Genomic DNA, 7,132 nt, shown 5'->3' with positions numbered 1-7,132 from the left:
GATTTTGTTATTCACAGGCAACTGTGGGTTGGACACTGAGAACAGGAGGCTGGACTAGATGGGTCATTGGCTTGTTCCAGCATTTCCTTCTCAAGTTTGTTTGTTTCTCTCTCTCTCATCAGAACCAACAACGCTAGATTCATTTTATTCAATGCTGCTGCATGCTACTCCAACCTACAAGCTGTTTGAGATTCCAGGGGTTCCAGGCACTTACCTGGGGTTACATTTCCTTGGAATTAGGGGCAGCAGAGTCTTTAGGATACAGTATATGCTTTATTTACACATGTATTCAACCCGAGCCTACAACACAGGGGTTGCCAGCATTAATGCCCCTGAAGGTCTTGCTTCTCCCATAGCTGCAGCCTTGGACTCAAGCAGAAATCACAGACCGTCCAAGTGACCGTCTTCTCTAGGGACAATCCTGGATTTACAGAAGCTGTCCTGGTTTCTGATCTGATCCTAGAATGTCCTGCTTTTCCTTAGGACGTTGGTATTTTGATTGGAGGAGGGTATGGAGCTATGTGACCCCCGAGCCAAGGAGATAAGTAACTATGCAACCTTTAGAAGACATCTGAAGGCAGCCCTGTATAGGGAAGCTTTTTAATGTTTTATTATGTTTTTAAATGTGTTGGAAGTCACCCAGAGTGGCTGGGGCAACCCAGTCAGATGGGTGGGGTATAAATGTGATGTTGATGGAATAGGACATCCCTATTTTCGTCAGAGAAATGTTGGAGGGTATGAAATCAAGCATATCTCTCGCTCTCAGGCTTCTAGCCCAGCTATCTCCCACATTCCAGTCTGCCTTTATCTTTGTAGCCAGATGAAGTAGGAGGCCCACACACAGGCCCTCTGGCACAGAGCAGCTTCCTTTTGTATACTAAGGAATCCTGTACTTAAGACCTTACCAATAAGTTGGCCTGGCTATTCCAACAATTGAATCCCCCATTAGATTTTAACCCTTGCTGAACCTAGGGAACCAGCTCCCTCCAAACTCACAATACCACATGTATTAGACCTGTGTATTAGACAACCCCTATTTTGGGGGAGGTCACCCTTCAGTTGTTGAGCTATTAGAGCAAAGTTAGCCAACTTCCTTCTGAAAATGAAGCTTGGGGGGGGGTGTTGTTGAGCCCGCATGCATGCCCGCTTGCCGCAGCCCGTAATCTCCCACCCGCCCCACTCTGCATTCACTATCCGTATATAAGACAACCCCCAATTTTGGTCTTATACATGGAAAAATATGGTACTTTTACTTCTCAAGGATACAGTAGGAGACCATCTCAGACACACAATCAATTGTAGTGTTGAGCTCTAATATGATTATATTCTTATGGTTTTATTTTCAGCCATGTTTAGTATCTTGTATTATGCTATCTGTTACTAACTGCTTGTTTTCTTATTATATATCATCTTCCTCCTCACTCCACCCTAGATTTCAAGGTGATGTACATCATTTCCCCCTTCCTAATTTATCCTCCCAACACCCTGTGAGTTTCATGGCTTCCCAGGTCACAGCCCAACACGCCAACCCAACACGCCACACTTGTGGACTCAGCCTTGTTTGGAATCATTACTCTCTTTTGTTTCATGTAGTTAATTGGTTTTGTAACCAGTTAAAAGAGGTATAAAAATTATTATTATTAATAAAGAACCAGCAAAGTCTCTTTAAAAAACTGATAGATTTATTATGGCATAAGCATTTGTGAACAAGCCCCATATTCATTGTTCAAATTTTATTGGATTTTTCTTTGTTTTGAATCATGATGGTATAATAATAATAATAATAATAATAATAATTTATTATTTGTACCCCGCCCATCTGGCTGGGTTTCCCCAGACACTCTGGGCGGCTTCCAACAAAGATTAAAATACATTAAAATGTCACACATTAAAAGCTTCCCTAAACAGGGCTGCCTTCAGATGTTTTCTAAATGTCAGGTAGTTGTTTATCTCTTTGACATCTGATGGGAGGGCATTCCATAGGGCGGGTGCCACTACTGAGAAGGCCCTTTGCCTGGTTCCCTGTAGCTTTGCTTCTCGCAGTGAGGGAACCGCCAGAAGGCCCTTGGCATTGGACCTCAGTGTCCGGGCAGAAGGACACATTATATGCAATTGTTCTCGTTCTCTCTCTCTCTCTCTCTCTCTCTCTCTCTCTCTCTGTGTGTGTGTGTGTGTGTGTGTGTAATATGGAACTGTTTTATGTGTGTTTTAATTATATCATAAGTCACTTCAAGATGCCTTATAGGAAGCACATTATACATGAAATAAACAAAAAAGCAAACACCATGTTGGCAAACCTTGATTTAGCCTAATTTTTCTACTCTTTAAAAATAAACATATTCATCATTACATCACTCCATATTTCTGGTAAGCTTGCCACATCTCTGTGACATTTTGATTTGTTCCAATGAAACTATTACCCAATTTTGACCCTGCCATCAATGAATCAGTTAGGATATTTTAGGTACCAGATGCAAGGGGAAGAACTACTGTATATGCCAGCGACAGAGGAGCTGTTTTGCATGCAAAAGGCCACAGCTTCAGCTTGGGCTGGGAGACACTCCCTGCCTGAAACCCTAGAGTGCTGCTGCCAGTCAGTGTAAACAGTGAGTTAGAAGGACCAATTTTCTGACTTGATATAAGGCAGCTTCCTGTTTTATATATATACAGTAAATATAGCATTTATATATTGCACCTTGTTCTCCAAAGAGCTCAAGGTTAGTGTATACGGTTCAACCTGTCTTCATTTAATTCCCACAACAAGCCTGTGAGGTAGGTTAGGTCAAGAGCCAGGGGCTAGCCCAAGGTCACTCAGGGGGCTTCAGGCTGAGTGCATAGTTGGATTTAGGGCAGTGTGAGTGGTGCAGACACTGGGCAGCCAGCCAAGGAGGGCACATTTTCAAAGCCTGGTAAGCACTTGCCCAGCTTTTGGATGGAGGCATGAGAGCTCTGACAGGATCCTAGAGTCTTCCTGCTTTCTTCCCAAAGCTGGGCAAGCACTTACTGGGCTTTGGGAAAGGCAGTAGGAGGGCTCTAGGACCCTCCCAGAGCCTCACATCTCCTTCCTAAAACCGACTTAAGCTGGGAGGAGGGGGGCGTCATATTAGCAAGGCCCGGCCTGCTGAGTGGGGATTTCAACCCAGATCTCCAAAGTCCTAGTCTGACATGCTAACCACAACCCACACTGGCTCTCTGTTTGTTTGCTTATATTTATTTACAGTATTATTATGTTAATGTCCCACCTTTCCTCCAAGGAACTGAAGGTGGCATACAGAATTCTTCACCCTCTCTTTTTATCCTCACAACAACCCTGTGAGGTAGGTTAGGCTCTGAGACAGTGAGTGGCCCAGGATCACCCAGTAAACTTTGTTGCTGAGTGGGGATTGGAACCCTGGTCTCCCAGGTCCTAGTCCAGCAATCTTAATGTGCTGTTACAGGCATGGGGAGCCTTTGGTATGCATGATGGGGCTGATGGGGGTTGTAGTTCAGCAATATCTGAAGGTCCCCACCCCTGTGCTATTGCTCCACATTGTGTTTTACTTAATATGCCTTTACCAAATGTACCAAGCTGGCCCTACAGCATTAGTTGGCCTTGCTGCACATTTACTGAATGTGGCCCAGACCTCTGTCTAGGGTTGCCAGACTCAATAGAGGACAGGACTTCTGTGCCTTTAATTGCCCTGCTCTCTTTTGAGTCTGGAAACCTTAAAGAGAAACCAGTAGACCCTTTGCTTGGAAATTAAACAAAGGGTCTGCTGGTTTCTCTTCAAGGTTTCCAGACTCAAAAGAGAGCAGGGCAATTAAAGGCAAAGAAGTCCTGTCCTCTATTGAGTCTGGCAACCCTACCTCTGTCCCAAAGTCCAACCACTACCTGCCAGGATGGGATTGGGAAAGGAAGAGGAAAGGAGCCTCTGTTTTTGGACTTCATTTTCCTTCATTGCTCAATTTATTCCACAACCTTTGCTGCATTGCTTGCTATCCACTCACTTCCTGGTAGGAACCACTTGGAAAAAAGTGACTCTTGCAAGTCAAGAGTTGGTTTCTCTAGGTTTGGAATTATGTCATGTAGACAGGAAGGCAAAGCTGACACGAGGCGCAACACACCTTTGCGTAGTTCATTACCACTGATGTTCTTCTTTATACAGTGTTATTAGTGTATATAGTGCTTTACAGAGCCTTATTGCTGCCCTTTGGCTGCCTGGGGTGAAGTAGCAAAATGATTGCTTCCCACTCCCAAAGCAAAGTACAGAGTACACAAGAGCAGTCAAGTTATTTTGGCACATGAGCCAGAAATTCCAACAACTGCTCCTCTCCCCTTCCTGGCAGTAAAGAGAGAATGATGATGATGATGATTTGCCGCTCTTGGATTTATTCTTGCTTCCACAAGTTTTACTTTACTTTTTTCCACAATTGGAATAGAAGCCAACTGACACAACTCAAAGGAAGATCATGCAAAACAGTACAAAAATGCAGTTTCTTCATCCTCCTCCTGTTATTATATTGCCTTCCACATTATATCTCAAGGCAAAGTAAGAAATCATAGACTCATAGAGGGACAGTAGAACAGACTCCCACAAGAGGTGGTGGACTCTCCTTCCTTGGAGGTTTCTAAGCAGAGGTTTTATGACCATCTGTCATGGATGCTTTAGTTGATGTCCCTGCATTTCAGAAGGTTGGACTAGATGGCTCTAAGATTCTATGTTTCTATGATCTAGTCCAGCCCCTTGCAATGCATGAATCTTTTGCCCCATGTAGAGCTCAGACCAGGCATCCCCAAACTTCGGCCCTCCAGATGTTTTGGCCTACAATTCCCATGATCCCTGACCACTGGTCCTGTTAGCTAGGCATCATGGGATTTGCAGGCCAAAACATCTGGAGGGCCGCAGTTTGGGGATGCCTGGCTCAGACCCACAATCCTGAGATTAAGAGTCTCACACTGTACCAACTGAGCTATCCTAGCTGCTATATATCACTGAAAAACCACAGTAAAGTAATATTGTTGTCCCAAAATAATAAAATAAAATAAAGCAGTAAAATAAGTGTCCCCAATGTTGTGATGGTAAACTTGGTGATAGGTAATAACGGTAAGAGCACGACCAATTCATTATACAACAACAATAATTTGTTGCCCTTTCTGACACCCCAAATCAACTACGTGAGGCAGGCATCTCACTCTGTTTAATGGGAGAGACAGTTACAACTAAACTGCATGTTACCCTAACATGAAGGAGGAACCTAATCTCTATACTTCTAATAGATATATACAGGTGATCAGGAACATCTAAGTTATTTTAGCACCAGAGGCAAAAAGGCCCACAAGCAGCTTTCCCTGCCCCATCTGCTGTCTCAACTCCCCCACACATGATCATCTACCTGCATTTTTTTCTTACTACCTGTCCAGGGAGTGGCACTAGTTATCAATTTCCTTCTCCTCAGCCTCCATGTTGCTCTCATAGAACTCAGTGTGGAGGAAGATGACATAATTAGAAATGAAATAAAAAAATTCCTTCAGTAGCACCTTAAAGACCAACTAAGTTTTTATTTTGGTATGAGCTTTCGTGTGCATGCACACTTCATCAGATATACTGAAACAGAAGTAGCCAGAAATAATTAGAAATGGTTGGCTATGTCTGTCATTGACTCTGTTTGTGACAGTTGTTGGCTGTGGCTCCCCCTACTGTTCACCTCCTGCCTTGAACCCTACCAGTCCTAATGGAAACAATCCACCACAGAGATTATCACAGATTAGAACGTTTAACCATTTGATGTCCTTTCATGATACCCCAACATTTCTGCTTAAGGTGGCGTTCTCACCAAGTCTAATGATAGGGCTGGCCAGAGAGAGGGAGCCTTGTCCCAGAAAGTTTACAATTTATATTTTGGCAGTAGGATAACAACAGTTTTGGCAGGGGTGTTTGATTGGAGAATACTTGACCTGGCTTTTTCTTTGGTTCATTTTGATGGAACACGGCACCAGTCTTGCTTTGTGTTGCAGTGTGGTATTATCCCCTCTGGGACCCTCACTCTGTTTGTGACACAAAATGCCAGACCAGACTTTGTGACTCCAGAAACTACAAGGAGGCCAAGTATCGATAAGTCATCTGTGGTGCTGGAAAAACTCCCAAACCAGTAATTATCAGTCCCCTCAGAGAACACATTTCCTCCCAACAGACACTGGTGCCAGTCTGGGTATAATTTATGGCCTGTTAGAACCCGTAAGACAAAGCTTGTTTACTCCAAATGCAGGAATTTATACCACACACGGAGCACGTAGGCCACATGATAATTCTGAAGCCCATATAGTCGGAAAGGTACAAACTCTCAGAATATCCCCTCTCCTTCTTCTCATGTAAGCAAAGCCCTCTTCTTTCCATACATGCAAATGAGACCAGTGGGATTGTGTTATGGGGTTACAAGGTGTCAGCAACCCACCACTATACCTTACAGCAGGGTCCCTGCATCCATCAGCTTTCTATCCACTGTGTTCTCCAAGTCTAAGCATTTAGGATCACTGAAAACACAAGGAGCTCCATTTTCAAGAACATGGTGTGCACGCTCTTTTAGGTACGATGGAACTTCATAGAAATTACAGCTTAAGTCACTCCTTTTGGAACAATCATTTGCCCATGTACATGCACAGAAAATAGTATATCTAGCTGAAAGGTAACATAAGGAGATATACATTGATTGTTGCAATGCACCCCTCATCATTATTATTATTGTATCCTTATAAGATTGTCTAATCTAAGAAGGGTTGTGGCTATATCATGAAGGGTCCAGACCTTGCACTTCTTAATTTGTCACCGCACTATAGAATGAGACTGAGATCTTATAAATCGGATAATTTTTAGTCCATTCAGTCTATCACCATTCCCACCATCATGCTTCTTCTTCTCCTTCTCCTTCTCCTTCTTCATTATTAGAAGCAGCAGTGCCCACCAGACTGAAATGCTGTGAGGTGAGGAACTTATCTTGCTGAGTGTCCTTCCATAGTTGCCAACCTATAACTCAGAGTAACTGCACTAGGCGAAACTTATGAATTTCAAGAAGAAACTCAAATATGGAAATTCCTGATCCTTCCCTCTCATGTTGGCTGCACCACACATTGAAAGACACACTCAGGCACACACAG

This window comes from Zootoca vivipara, chromosome Z2 (genome assembly GCF_965207765.1).
Source record: "Zootoca vivipara chromosome Z2, rZooViv2.hap1.1, whole genome shotgun sequence".
NCBI lineage: Eukaryota > Metazoa > Chordata > Lepidosauria > Squamata > Lacertidae > Zootoca > Zootoca vivipara.
Note: the sequence above shows the minus strand (reverse complement) of the source record.